Raw genomic sequence first — 16,099 nt, forward strand, 5'->3', positions numbered from 1 at the left:
ACAGGCACACTCACAGTCGGCACCAGTCCACAGAAGTCCAATGGATCCCTTTACTGTCCCTCATGGGTAGACGCACTCACAGCCGGCACCAGTCCACAGAAGTCCATGAGATCCCTTTACTGTCCCTCATGGGTAGACGCACTCACCATCGGCACCAGTCCACAGAAGTCCATGAGATCCCTTTACTGTCCCTCACAGGTAGATGCACTCACCGTCGGCACCAGTCCATAGAAGTCCATGAGATCCCTTTACTGTCCCTCACGGGTCGACGCACACACAGCGGGCACCATTCCACAGAAGTCCATGAGATCCCATTACTGTCCCTCATGGGTAGACGCACTCCCAGCCGGCACCAGTCCACTGAAGTCCATGAGATCCCTTTACTGTCCCTCACAGATCGGCGCACTCACAGTCGGCACCAGTCCACAGAAGTCCATGAGATCCCTTTACTGTCCCTCATGGGTAGACGCACTCCCAGCCGGCACCAGTCCACTGAAGTCCATGAGATCCCTTTACTGTCCCTCACAGATCGACGCACTCACAGTCGGCACCAGTCCACAGAAGTCCGTGAGATCCCTTTACTGTCCCTCAGGGGTAGACGCACTCACAGCCGGCACCAGTCCAGAGAAGTCCGTGAGATCCCTTTACTGTCCCTCAGGGGTAGACGCACTCACAGCCGGCACCAGTCCAGAGAAGTCCATGAGATCCCTTTACTGTCCCTCAGGGGTAGACGCACTCACAGTCGGCACCAGTCCACAGAAGTTCGTGAAATCCCTTTACTGTCCCTCAGGGGTAGACGCACTCACAGCCGGCACAAGTCCAGAGAAGTCCGTGAGATCCCTTTACTGTCCCTCACAGGTAGACGCACTCACAGTCGGCACCAGTCCATAGAAGTCCATGAGATCCCTTTACTGTCCCTCACAGGTAGACGCACTCACAGTCGGCACCAGTCCATAGAAGTCCATGAGATCCCTTTACTGTCCCTCACGGGTAGACGCACTCACAGTCGGCACCAGTCCATAGAAGTCCATGAGATCCCTTCACTGTCCCTCACGGGTTGACGCACTCACAGTCGGCACCAGTCTACAGAAGTTCATGAGATCCCTTTACTGTCCCTCATGGGTAGACGCACTCACACCCGGCACCAGTCCATAAAAGTCCATGAGATCCCTTAACTGTCCCTCAGTGGTAGACGCACTCACAGCCGGCACCAGTCTACAGAAGTCCATGAGATCCCTTTACAGTCCCTCATGGGTAGACGCACTCACAGCCGGCACCAGTCCATAGAAGTCCATGAGATCCCTTTACTGTCCCTCACGGGTAGACGCACTCACAGTGGGCACCAGTCCATAGAAATCCTTGAGATCCCTTTACTGTCCCTCACAGGTCGGCGCGCTCACCATCGGTACCAGTCCACAGAAGTCCATGAGATCCCTTTACTGTCCCTCACGGGTCGACACACTCACAGTCGGCACCAGTCTACAGAAGTCCATGAGATCTCTTTACTGTCCCTCATGGGTAGACGCACTCACAGCCGGCACCAGTCCACAGAAGCCCATGAGATCCCTTTACTGTCCCTCACGGGTAGACGCACTCACAGCCGGCACCAGTCTACAGAAGTCCATGAGATCCCTTTACTGTCCCTCATGGGTAGACGCACTCACAGCCGGCACCAGTCCACAGAAGCCCATGAGATCTCTTTACTGTCCCTCATGGGTCGACGCACTCACAGTCGGCCCCAGTCCACAGAAGCCCATGAGATCCCTTTACTGTCCCTCATGGGTAGACACACTCACAGCCGGCACCAGTCCACAGTAGCCCATGAGATCTCTTTACTGTCCCTCATGGGTCGACGCACTCACAGTGGGCACCAGTCCACAGAAGTCCATGAGATCCCTTTACTGTCTCTCACGGGTAGATGCACTCACCGTCGGCACCAGTCCACAGAAGTCCATGAGATCCCTTTACTGTCCCTCATGGGTAGACGCACTCACAGCCGGCACCAGTCCACAGAAGTCCATGAGATCCCTTTACTGTCCCTCATGGGTAGACACACTCACAGCCGGCACCAGTCCACAGAAGTCCAGAGATCCCTTCACTGTCCCTCATGGGTAGACACACTCACAGACGGCACCAGTCCACAGAAGCCCATGAGATCCCTTTTCTGTCCCTCACAGGCCGACGCACTCACAGCCGGCACCAGTCCAGAGAAGTCCGTGAGATCCCTTTACTGTCCCTCAGGGGTAGACGCACTCACAGCCGGCACCAGTCCAGAGAAGTCCGTGAGATCCCTTTACTGTCCCTCAGGGGTAGACGCACTCACAGCCGGCACCAGTCCAGAGAAGTCCGTGAGATCCCTTTACTGTCCCTCAGGGGTAGACGCACTCACAGTCGGCACCAGTCCACAGAAGTCCGTGAGATCCCTTTAGTGTCCCTCAGGGGTAGACGCACTCACAGCCGGCACCAGTCCAGAGAAGTCAGTGAGATCCCTTTACTGTCCCTCACAGGTAGACGCACTCACAGTCGGCACCAGTCCATAGAAGTCCATGAGATCGCTTTACTGTCCCTCACAGGTAGACGCACTCACAGAGGGCACCAGTCCACAGAAGTCCATGAGATCCCTTTACTGTCCCTCACAGGTAGACGCACTCACAGTCGGCACCAGTCCATAGAAGTCCATGAGATCCCTTTACTGTCCCTCACAGGTAGACGCACTCACAGTCGGCACCAGTCCACAGAAGTCCGTGAGATCCCTTTACTGTCCCTCAGGGGTAGACGCACTCACAGTCGGCACCAGTCCATAGAAGTCCATGAGATCCCTTCACTGTCCCTCACAGGTAGACGCACTCACAGTCGGCACCAGTCCACAGAAGTCCGTGAGATCCCTTTACTGTCCCTCAGGGGTAGACGCACTCACAGTCGGCACCAGTCCATAGAAGTCCGTGAGATCCCTGTACTGTCCCTCACGGGTAGACGCACTCACAGTCGGCACCAGTCCATAGAAGTCCATGAGATCCCTTCACTGTCCCTCACGGGTTGACGCACTCACAGTCGGCACCAGTCTACAGAAGTCCATGAGATCCCTTTACTGTCCCTCATGGGTAGACGCACTCACAGCCGGCACCAGTCCATAGAAGTCCATGAGATCCCTTTACTGTCCCTCAGTGGTAGACGCACTCACAGCCGGCACCAGTCTACAGAAGTCCATGAGATCCCTTTACTGTCCCTCATGGGTAGACGCACTCACAGCCGGCACCAGTCCATAGAAGTACATGAGATCCCTTTATTGTCCCTCACGGGTAGATGCACTCACAGTGGGCACCAGTCCATAGAAATCCTTGTGTTCCCTTTACTGTCCCTCACAGGTCGGCGCACTCACCATCGGCACCAGTCCACAGAAGTCCATGAGATCCCTTTACTGTCCCTCACGGGTCGACACACTCACAGTCGGCACCAGTCTACAGAAGTCCATGAGATCCCTTTACTGTCCCTCATGGGTAGACGCACTCACAGCCGGCACCAGTCCACAGAAGCCCATGAGATCCCTTTACTGTCCCTCACGGGTAGACGCACTCACAGCCGGCACCAGTCTACAGAAGTCCATGAGATCCCTTTACTGTCCCTCATGGGTAGACGCACTCACAGCCGGCACCAGTCCACAGAAGCCCATGAGATCTCTTTACTGTCCCTCATGGGTCGACGCACTCACAGTCGGCACCTGTCCACAGAAGTCCATGAGATCCCTTTACTGTCCCTCATGGGTAGACGCACTCACCGTCGGCACCAGTCCACAGAAGTCCATGAGATCCCTTTACTGTCCCTCACGGGTCGACGCACTCACAGTCGGCACCAGTCCACTGTAGTCCATGAGATCTCTTTACTGTCCCTCATGGGTAGACACACTCAGTCGGCACCAGTCCTCAGAAGTCCATGAGATCCCTTTACTGTCCCTCACGGGTCGACGCACTCACAGCCGGCACCAGTCCACAGAAGCCCATGAGATCTCTTTACTGTCCCTCATGGGTCGACGCACTCACAGTGGGCACCAGTCCACAGAAGCCCATGAGATCCCTTTACTGTCCCTCATGGGTAGACGCACTCACAGCTGGCACCAGTCCACAGAAGCCCATGAGATCTCTTTACTGTCCCTCATGGGTCGACGCACTCACAGTGGGCACCAGTCCACAGAAGTCCATGAGATCCCTTTACTTTCCCTCATGGGTAGACGCACTCACAGCCGGCACCAGTCCACAGAAGTCCATGAGATCCCTTTACTGTCTCTCACGGGTAGATGCACTCACCGTCGGCACCAGTCCACAGAAGTCCATGAGATCCTTTTACTGTCCCTCATGGGTCGACGCACTCACCGTCGGCACCAGTCCACAGAAGTCCATGAGATCCCTTTACTGTCCCTCACGGGTCGACGCACTCACAGTCGGCACCAGTCCACTGTAGTCCATGAGATCTCTTTACTGTCCCTCATGGGTAGACACTTACCTACTCTGCAATCCAAGCGGAAGGCTTCACTCTAGCGGTCACGCACCAGCCAAACAGCGCATCAGCCTCCCAGCCCACCTCTCGCCGCACCCGCTTCGCGGGTGCCGCTTCGTTGGTGGGCGCTGGTAGAGGCGGCTTCCTGAAGAACTGAGGCGAGGACACCAGCACCAAGACAGCAAGGCGGTAAGGGGCGCGAGGGACCAGTGGGGCTGCGAGCGTGCGGGGACTTCATTTCCCAGAAGTCCCTGCAAGACCAAGGAAGAGCTTCCGGTCCGCTCTCCCTGCTGGCCCGCCCCCCGCCCATCCAAGTCCGCTAAAAGCGCCCCTCTCCCTCCATCTTGTGGGACACTTACCTACTCTGCAATCCAAGCGGAAGGCTTCACTCTAGCGGTCACGCACCAGCCAAACAGCGCATCAGCCTCCCAGCCCACCTCTCGCCGCACCCGCTTCGCGGGTGCCGCTTCGTTGGTGGGCGCTGGTAGAGGCGGCTTCCTGAAGAACTGAGGCGAGGACACCAGCACCAAGACAGCAAGGCGGTAAGGGGCGCGAGGGACCAGCGGGGCTGCGAGCGTGCGGGGACTTCATTTCCCAGAAGTCCCTGCAAGACCAAGGAAGAGCTTCCGGTCCGCTCTCCCTGCTGGCCCGCCCCCCGCCCATCCAAGTCCGCTAAAAGCGCCCCTCTCCCTCCATCTTGTGGGACACTTACCTACTCTGCAATCCAAGCGGAAGGCTTCACTCTAGCGGTCACGCACCAGCCAAACAGCGCATCAGCCTCCCAGCCCACCTCTCGCCGCACCCGCTTCGCGGGTGCCGCTTCGTTGGTGGGCGCTGGTAGAGGCGGCTTCCTGAAGAACTGAGGCGAGGACACCAGCACCAAGACAGCAAGGCGGTAAGGGGCGCGAGGGACCAGCGGGGCTGCGAGCGTGCGGGGACTTCATTTCCCAGAAGTCCCTGCAAGACCAAGGAAGAGCTTCCGGTCCGCTCTCCCTGCTGGCCCGCCCCCCGCCCATCCAAGTCCGCTAAAAGCGCCCCTCTCCCTCCATCTTGTGGGACACTTACCTACTCTGCAATCCAAGCGGAAGGCTTCACTCTAGCGGTCACGCACCAGCCAAACAGCGCATCAGCCTCCCAGCCCACCTCTCGCCGCACCCGCTTCGCGGGTGCCGCTTCGTTGGTGGGCGCTGGTAGAGGCGGCTTCCTGAAGAACTGAGGCGAGGACACCAGCACCAAGACAGCAAGGCGGTAAGGGGCGCGAGGGACCAGCGGGGCTGCGAGCGTGCGGGGACTTCATTTCCCAGAAGTCCCTGCAAGACCAAGGAAGAGCTTCCGGTCCGCTCTCCCTGCTGGCCCGCCCCCCGCCCATCCAAGTCCGCTAAAAGCGCCCCTCTCCCTCCATCTTGTGGGACACTTACCTACTCTGCAATCCAAGCGGAAGGCTTCACTCTAGCGGTCACGCACCAGCCAAACAGCGCATCAGCCTCCCAGCCCACCTCTCGCCGCACCCGCTTCGCGGGTGCCGCTTCGTTGGTGGGCGCTGGTAGAGGCGGCTTCCTGAAGAACTGAGGCGAGGACACCAGCACCAAGACAGCAAGGCGGTAAGGGGCGCGAGGGACCAGCGGGGCTGCGAGCGTGCGGGGACTTCATTTCCCAGAAGTCCCTGCAAGACCAAGGAAGAGCTTCCGGTCCGCTCTCCCTGCTGGCCCGCCCCCCCGCCCTTTACGCCTCCTACTTAACAACCTCTCCCTCCCGCAGCGCGGGACGCAGCTCGGGCGAAGACAGGGCAAAGACAGGGCCGTTTGAGGCCGTTCGAGGACGGCAGAGGACGGCCACGGCCCTGTCACCCTGAACTCCACGTCGATCCCCCAGCTCCCCACGAAATTTAACGCACATTATTGGGACTCAGGATGCGTCCCAAAACAAGAAGTGCGTCTAAGAAAGCGACTCTGGTGACGCAAGTGACCGGCCCTATAGACCTTTTCATATCCAGGGTCAATGACACCATTGACAAAAGCATCATCTTACTGGAGAAAAGAGTCTCTTTGGACCTTATGCAGGCAAAACGATCTTCGCTCGGTTCACTTGCCACCGCAAATTCCCCCGTTCACCAGGTGGCTAATAATTGCTCTTTGCCATTGCCATTAACTATCGCTCCCACGTTCACTGTTCCAAACTCTGTAGATTTATCCGTAACCCAATCGGTTCCTGATCAATCATACGTCGATCTCGACGCAACCCCAGACTTAGAAGCCTGCCAATCACTGGTTGAGAAATTAGACCAGAGTGCCGTCAGTAATCCTTTATCACCTATTCCAGAAACGACCCTAGAAACAACAAAACCAAGGGAAAATATTTCCACCCACTCCAAGGCAATGCCAATCATTAAGGAAAAACCAAAGTCAAAAATAAAGAACCACAATTTGATCACACCTACCCCAAATTCCACGGCAGGCATCCCCTGTTGGGTGGAAAACATGGTTATGGATTTAAAATCAGACCTTGAGGCCAAAATCACAGCGCAGATCAAACCACTTATATCAAAGTTGGACAGACTCACGTCATTAATCAATACTAAATGCAGTTGTAAACCAAGCAGGAATGGTCCCGCCCCAATGCAAGGAGCAAAGGAAACACCTCAAAATAAACCATCCAGCACCAAACAAATAACAGACATAATAGACAAGTCTAACACCTCACTAATCAAAAAAGTGGCAGCAATACACTCGTTTGCCAAAAAAGGGAGCAATCTGGACGCCCCCCAAAACACCTTGGAGGCGGTAGATTCCTCCTCCGCCATACAAACAGGCCCAGAAGCTCAATCAAAAACAAATAATAGACAAACGAAAGGAAACTCCACCATTCCAGTAGAGACACCCTCCCAAGAAAAACCATCAGATCTGAAGACTAAGCAACCTCGGCCCAAAATAATTAACTTACCCCCGGAAGCTTCTCCCTTCGTGGTGGTGTTAACAGCAGTTCCCCCACTAAAGGAGGGTGCAAGAGAAACTTTCGTAGAGCTGAGAAATAAATGTGCCCAGTGGCTCCAACTCCATAGACCACTACCTGCCCACATTAGGGGCGATATCCTCTCTGCCCGTAGAGGAGATTGGGTTGGTAGAAGCACGAAGGCATTAGCGGGGGACGTCATCAGTATCAAATTTAGGGAGATAGGCGCATCAAAATATATTTGCAATTCGCCCAACAGAGGACCTGCCACACAAATAAATCCCCTTCCCTTGTCTTACTTCCTACCCTTTTCCTCGAGGCAAAATTTTTCCTCGCATGTATACCCACCAAACACCGGCCCTATAAACCCCTCTGAATACAACATGTATCACCCCCAACGCTACTCAAATAGATCAAGTTCCTTCCAAAATTTACAGCATTCTGCTTTTCAGTGGCAACCACAGGCCTTATTTGCCCAACCCACACACCCTGTCACCCAATCTCCCGTAAACCCACCTCAACATCCACATCATACCACCCAACAATGGTGGCTACCCCAGCAATATACGCACTATAACACCAATTCATGGCAACAGCCGCGGCAAGGATGGTTTCCCCCATTCAACCCACTAGGCCCAAATCATCAAGGCAGAGATAGGAGTGAATGGAGTGGACAGGATCATTGGACAAAGCATAACGATCCCATACGTTGGGATAGTTGGAATGGCCCCCAATTAGCAAACAGATATAGTCCCCTGGAGTGCGTTGACTGACTACCACAACCTCAGGAATACTCCCAAAATCACACAGACCGCTTGGAACCCGCTGAACCCCCATCAGTCCCTCCAGACCTAGAGATTCCACCTATTCCCAACAAACTAAATGAATTAAAAAGAACAAAAAGCTCAAGAGATAGCTTAACAACTCTGAACTTGAGCTCGTGGAACATTGCTGGATTAAGGACAAAAATAGAGGATGGGACAATCCTGTACCACATGCTTAACCATCAAGTACTGTGTATACAGGAGACATGGTCACTAAAAGAATATTACCTGCAGGGGTACAAGACGTACTCGTCCCTCGCGCAGTCGGGACACTCAGGCAGACCAAAGGGAGGTCTGTGCACTTACATAGCGAACACTATCCAAAACGTTAAAATAAAGGTTATTGAACTGGCATCAAATTTGCAGATCCTTGGTCTTTACTTCCAGAAAAGAGAGTCAATGATCATTATTAATTTTTATAACAATCTGGATGAATTGGACTTCGAGAGAGTTTTGGCCCACCTCCACGAAAAACTAACTACCCTCATAATGCAGCAAGGAGAAAGAGGCCCGGCAATAATAGTATGGGCAGGCGATTTCAATCTCCACGCCTGTACCCAATTAAAAAGAAAATGCCCTGGCATGGTGACAGAAGACGGCCTCCTACTTACCCATTTTTCGCACAACAAAATGGGAAGGCAAATGAATGATCTCCTATCCGATCTGGATCTCCAGATAGTAAACACCTTGGACTATGGGGAAAACTCACTTGCACCCACCTATATAGGAAGAGGTTACCAAACTACGGTGGACTTTATAATTATATCAGCTTCCTTACAATCAAGAGTTAAGACCTTTGAAGTATCACCAAATTCCCAAAGTGACCATGCAATACTAACTCTGGAAGTCTTATTAACCTATCAAAATTCTTCTCCAGTAATAATAGCTAATGCATTGGCTCAGGAAAATATCAACGTGGATAAAGTAAATGGGTATACTATAAAGTGGGAGAGGATAAATCCAGAGGAACTCACCAAAGAGCTAATAAGATCAGTCTATCCCCAAATTGAAATCTGTCTGGATCTAGCTACTAGTGACACGGAGCTTTTAACTAACTTCGCCCAAATTATGGAAAAAATTAAGTTGTTACTTACAAGAAAACAAAAATCTGATTTATCCCGGGCCATTGGCTGGTTCAATCAAGAGTGCACTAAGGCACATACAAAACTAAAGTTAGCCTTAAATAAAAACGAAAGGGATCCCAGAACAATAGCCACTCTTAGAAGTGAATATCAAAAAACAAGGAAAAAGAGGAAAGAGGAATTGAAGCAAGCGCTGTGGCACGAACTCCACACTAGTGCCCAGGAAAAAGACTCTACAGCCTTCTGGAGAATTATAAGATCTCCCTTTTTGGCGGATGACACTTCCCCAAAAATTGAAGCCGCCATAGATGCCGCAACTTGGGTAACACATTTTACCAGTATCTTCCAAAAACCAATCTATGATCAAGAGCTGGAAGAAGAGGAAAAAATACTCTCACTATACCCGATAGATATAAATTTCGAAATTTCTGAAATTCTTGTGGCATTGAACTCTACCAAAAAAGGGAAAGCACCAGGGCCGGATGGTGTCCCGGCAGACCTTTTTAAATACCAAACAGCACTTTGGGCACCAATTTTAACAAGGGTCTGTAGCGCTACGGCAAAAATAGGAATTCCAGAATCTTGGACTAGGTCCATTATGGTGCCGATTTTTAAAAAAGGTAACCGTATGGACCCCGCCTGCTATCGCCCAATTTCCCTGCTGGACTCACTGGGGAAAATAGCAGGAAGAGTGATATTAGAAAGACTGCAGGACTGGGCGGAAGAAAGAGGTGTCCTATCCGATCTTCAATTCGGATTCAGAAAAGGATTAGGTACTGTGGAACAAGCCCTAAATTTATCAATAATTTTCGGAAAATATGTGCATGCAAAGAAAGCAAAACTTTATATGACCTATGTAGACCTGTCCGCGGCCTTCGACTGTGTCTCCCACACAAAATTGTGGTCCCTTTTAGCACAGATGGGGATAGACCAACCACTCCTGAATTTTTTAAGGGAACTCTATTCCAATCCATCCGCAAGAGTTCGCTACGGGACAAAGGGAGAACTGACGGCGTCCTTCACAGTAGAGCGCGGGGTTAGACAGGGTTGTGTCCTGGCACCCTTCCTTTTCTCCCTCTATACCAACAACTTGGAGGTCGAGCTGTTAAAGGGTGCCCGTGACCTCCCACTGGCCAAACATCGCCCGATCCCCGCTCTGCTGTACGCGGATGACGCCGTCCTCCTCGCACAAACTCCCCGTGAACTCCAAAGGTCCCTTAATAGATATTTCCAGTTCATGAGAACTCTTGACCTCCACATAAATGTAAAAAAGACTTTCGTAATGAAGGCTGGAGTCGGGAAAAAACAGCAAAAATCCATCTACCTCGACAGTCAAAAAATTGACTCAACAAATGAATACTGTTATTTGGGGGTCATGATAGACAATAAACTCTCCTGGAAACCAGCAGTGGAAGCTAGAAAACACTGTTTTAAAAGAGCACTAGCCGCATTGGTGTCGTTTTCTCAAAAATTAGGAAAACGTCCACCCAGGGAACTGCTAACCATATATAAAGCCAAGTGCCAATCTACAGCCTTATATGGAGCAGGCCTATGGGGATATACGGACGTCACTTCTCTGCAAACCGCAGAAAATAAGTTTTTTAGATTCATCCTATCTGCCCCCAAAACTTCCTCCGTTTACGCCTGCCACTTAGAATTAGGGGCACCATACATTGAAGATCTTGCCAGAATCCAACCACTCCTACTTTGGCGACGTATTTGGGTGTCAGACAAAAACGACCTCACAAAATCAATATTGGCGGATGCAATGTCTCTGGACTACGCTTTAAAAATCAAATGGCTGGCCTATATCCGGACCTTTCTTAGCGATCTTGGAATGGAAAAATATTATCTAAATCCCGAAAAAATTGGAGAACTCGCAAACGACAATTTAAAAAAGCGAGCGTTGGATCATCTGACAAAATTGAGACTTCAGACAGAAGCCGGAAAACAGTCGGTGCAGCATGCTATGCTGGTCCAATCTACCCTTTCAATGCAGCCTTATCTAAATCTTGACATTGGCACCTTTGAACGATTTCTCCTGATAAGATTCAGACTGAACTTATTTCATAAACTGGTGGTTTTCCCAATACCAAATGTTTGGGATCCAAATGCACCCCCGTGTCCATGTGATGGGATATCAGGTCAATCCACCATTCATACAGTTCTGTTCTGTAAATTTTATCAGGACCACCGAAAACTCTGGCTACTGACCCTTTTAAAAACGTGGGGTCTTAGACAATGCAGAGCAGCCATGTTGAGTTTGCAGCTTTTGGACACCGAAGCCACATGTTACCATGTCCTGAATTTTCTAAAATGTATATACAGACATCGGAACAACCTTTAAATTATAATAGCACTGTAATTTCTTTTTGCTGTTTTTAAACTAACTGGTAAAATTAGATCTCATTGAAGATTTTTAAACTGTAATGCTTTTATGGATTGTAATAATCCGAATAAAGTTTATACTACTCATGGGTAGACGCACTCACAGTCGGCACCAGTCCACAGAAGTCCATGAGATCCCTTTACTGTCCCTCATGGGTAGACGCACTCACAGTCGGCACCAGTCCACAGAAGTCCATGAGATCCTTTTACTGTCCCTCATGGGTAGACGCACTCACAGTCGGCACCAGTCCACAGAAGTCCATGAGATCCCTTTACTGTCCCTCATGGGTAGACGCACTCACAGACGGCACCAGTCCACAGAAGCCCATGAGATCCCTTTACTGTCCCTCACAGGCCGACGCACTCACAGTCTGCACCAGTCCACAGAAGTCCATGAGATCCCTTCACTGTCCCTCATGGGTAGACGCACTCACAGACGGCACCAGTCCACAGAAGTCCATGAGATCCCTTTACTGTCCCTCATGGGTAGACGCACTCACAGCTGGCACCAGTCCACAGAAGCCCATGAGATCCCTCTCCTGTCCCTCACGGGTCGACGCACTCACAGTCGGCACCAGTCCACAGAAGTCCATGAGATCCCTTCACTGTCCCTCATGGGTAGACGCACTCACAGCCGGCACCAGTCCACAGAAGTCCATGAGATCCCTTCACTGTCCCTCATGGGTAGACGCACTCACAGACGGCACCAGTCCACAGAAGTCCATGAGATCCCTTTACTGTCCCTCATGGGTAGACGCACTCACAGCTGGCACCAGTCCACAGAAGCCCATGAGATCCCTCTCCTGTCCCTCACGGGTCGACGCACTCACAGTCGGCACCAGTCCACAGAAGTCCATGAGATCCCTTCACTGTCCCTCATGGGTAGACGCACTCACAGCCGGTACCAGTCCTAGAAGTCTATGAGATCCCTTTACTGTCCCTCATGGGTAGACGCACTCACAGTCGGCACCAGTCCACAGAAGTCCATGAGATCCCTTTACTGTCCCTCATGGGTAGACGCACTCACAGCCGGCACCTGTCCACAGAAGTCCATGAGATCCCTTTACTGTCCCTCATGGGTAGACGCACTCACCGTCGGCACCAGTCCACAGAAGTCCATGAGATCCCTTTACTGTCCCTCACGGGTCGACGCACTCACAGTCGGCACCAGTCCACTGTAGTCCATGAGATCTCTTTACTGTCCCTCATGGGTAGACACACTCAGTCGGCACCAGTCCTCAGAAGTCCATGAGATCCCTTTACTGTCCCTCACGGGTCGACGCACTCACAGTCTGCACCAGTCCATAGAAGTCCATGAGATCCCTTTACTGTCCCTCACGGGTCGACGCACTCACAGTCGGCACCAGTCCATAGAAGTCCATGAGATCTCTTTACTGTCCCTCATGGGTAGACGCACTCACCATCGGCACCAGTCCACAGAAGTCCATGAGATCCCTTTACTGTCCCTCACGGGTCAACGCACTCTCCGTCAACACCAGTCCACAGAAGTCCATGAGATCCCTTTACTGTCCCTCATGGGTCGGCGCACTCACAGCCGGCACCCGTCCACAGAAGTCCATGAGATCCCTTTACTGTCCCTCATGGGTAGACGCACTCACAGCCGGCACCAGTCCATAGAAGTACATGAGATCCCTTTACTGTCCCTCACGGGTAGACGCACTCACAGTGGGCACCAGTCCATAGAAATCCTTGTGTTCCCTTTACTGTCCCTCACAGGTCGGCGCACTCACCATCGGCACCAGTCCACAGAAGTCCATGAGATCCCTTTACTGTCCCTCACGGGTCGACACACTCACAGTCGGCACCAGTCTACAGAAGTCCATGAGATCCCTTTACTGTCCCTCATGGGTAGACGCACTCACAGCCGGCACCAGTCCACAGAAGCCCATGAGATCCCTTTACTGTCCCTCACGGGTAGACGCACTCACAGCCGGCACCAGTCTACAGAAGTCCATGAGATCCCTTTACTGTCCCTCATGGGTAGACGCACTCACAGCCGGCACCAGTCCACAGAAGCCCATGAGATCTCTTTACTGTCCCTCATGGGTCGACGCACTCACAGTCGGCACCTGTCCACAGAAGTCCATGAGATCCCTTTACTGTCCCTCATGGGTAGACGCACTCACCGTCGGCACCAGTCCACAGAAGTCCATGAGATCCCTTTACTGTCCCTCACGGGTCGACGCACTCACAGTCGGCACCAGTCCACTGTAGTCCATGAGATCTCTTTACTGTCCCTCATGGGTAGACACACTCAGTCGGCACCAGTCCTCAGAAGTCCATGAGATCCCTTTACTGTCCCTCACGGGTCGACGCACTCACAGCCGGCACCAGTCCACAGAAGCCCATGAGATCTCTTTACTGTCCCTCATGGGTCGACGCACTCACAGTGGGCACCAGTCCACAGAAGCCCATGAGATCCCTTTACTGTCCCTCATGGGTAGACGCACTCACAGCCGGCACCAGTCCACAGAAGTCCATGAGATCCCTTTACTGTCCCTCATGGGTCGACGCACTCACAGTCGGCATCAGTCCACAGAAGTCCATGAGATCCCTTTACTTTCCCTCATGGGTAGATGCACTCACAGCCGGCACCAGTCCACAGAAGTCCATGAGATCCCTTTACTGTCCCTCATGGGTAGACACACTCAGTCGGCACCAGTCCTCAGAAGTCCATGAGATCCCTTTACTGTCCCTCATGGGTAGACGCACTCACAGTCGGCACCAGTCCACAGAAGTCCATGAGATCCCTTTACTGTCCCTCATGGGTAGACGCACTCACAGTCGGCACCAGTCCACAGAAGTCCATGAGATCCTTTTACTGTCCCTCATGGGTAGACGCACTCACAGTCAGTACCAGTCCACAGAAGCCCATGAGATCTCTTTACTGTCCCTCATGGGTCGACGCACTCACAGTGGGCACCAGTCCACAGAAGTCCATGAGATCCCTTTACTGTCTCTCACGGGTTGATGCACTCACCGTCGGCATCAGTCCACAGAAGTCCATGAGATCCCTTTACTGTCCCTCACGGGTCGACGCACTCACAGTCGGCACCAGTCCACAGAAGTCCATGAGATCCCTTTACTGTCTCTCACGGGTAGATGCACTCACCGTCGGCACCAGTCCACAGAAGTCCATGAGATCCCTTTACTGTCCCTCATGGGTCGACGCACTCACCGTCGGCACCAGTCCACTGTAGTCCATGAGATCTCTTTACTGTCCCTCATGGGTAGACACACTCAGTCGGCACCAGTCCTCAGAAGTCCATGAGATCCCTTTACTGTCCCTCATGGGTAGACGCACTCACAGTCGGCACCAGTCCACAGAAGTCCATGAGATCCCTTTACTGTCCCTCATGGGTAGACGCACTCACAGTCGGCACCAGTCCACAGAAGTCCATGAGATCCATTTACTGTCCCTCATGGGTAGACGCACTCACAGTCGGCACCAGTCCACAGAAGTCCATGAGATCCCTTTACTGTCCCTCATGGGTAGACGCACTCACAGACGGCACCAGTACACAGAAGCCCATGAGATCCCTTTACTGTCCCTCACAGGCCAACGCACTCACAGTCTGCACCAGTCCACAGAAGTCCATGAGATCCCTTCACTGTCCCTCATGGGTAGACGCACTCACAGACGGCACCAGTCCACAGAAGTCCATGAGATCCCTTTACTGTCCCTCATGGGTAGACGCACTCACAGCTGGCACCAGTCCACAGAAGCCCATGAGATCCCTCTCCTGTCCCTCACGGGTCGACGCACTCACAGTCGGCACCAGTCCACAGAAGTCCATGAGATCCCTTCACTGTCCCTCATGGTTAGACGCACTCACAGTCGGCACCAGTCCACAGAAGTCCATGAGATCCATTTACTGTCCCTCATGGGTAGACACACTCACAGCCGGCACCAGTCCATAGAAGTACATGAGATCCCTTTACTGTCCCTCACGGGTAGACGCACTCACCGTCGGCACCAGTCCACAGAAGTCCATGAGATCCCTTTACTGTCCCTCATGGGTAGACGCACTCACCGTCGGCACCAGTCCACAGAAGTCCATGAGATCCCTTTACTGTCCCTCACGGGTCGACGCACTCACAGTCGGCACCAGTCCACTGTAGTCCATGAGATCTCTTTACTGTCCCTCATGGGTAGACACACTCAGTCGGCACCAGTCCTCAGAAGTCCATGAGATCCCTTTACTGTCCCTCACGGGTCGACGCACTCACAGTCTGCACCAGTCCATAGAAGTCCATGAGATCCCTTTACTGTCCCTCACGGGTCGACGCACTCACAGTCGGCACCAGTCCATAGAAGTCCATGAGATCTCTTTACTGTCCCTC

General features: G+C 52.5%; 2 protein-coding genes across 2 annotated transcripts in view; one reads left to right on the forward strand and one right to left on the reverse strand.

Moving 5' to 3' along the window:
- The window catches only part of LOC144792069 (uncharacterized), a 172,177-nt gene extending 160,591 nt beyond the window's left edge, over positions 1-11,586 (reverse strand). Inside the window, exon 1 of the mRNA XM_078666917.1 lies at positions 10,910-11,586. The gene's annotated coding sequence lies outside the window, so the exon portion shown is untranslated. The remainder of the gene's footprint in view (positions 1-10,909) is intronic.
- Positions 1-16,099, forward strand: part of RIMBP2 (RIMS binding protein 2) — a 1,305,415-nt gene that overhangs the window by 782,238 nt on the left and 507,078 nt on the right. The window lies entirely within an intron of this gene.

This window comes from Lissotriton helveticus, chromosome 11 (genome assembly GCF_964261635.1).
Source record: "Lissotriton helveticus chromosome 11, aLisHel1.1, whole genome shotgun sequence".
NCBI classification, from domain to species: Eukaryota; Metazoa; Chordata; class Amphibia; order Caudata; family Salamandridae; genus Lissotriton; species Lissotriton helveticus.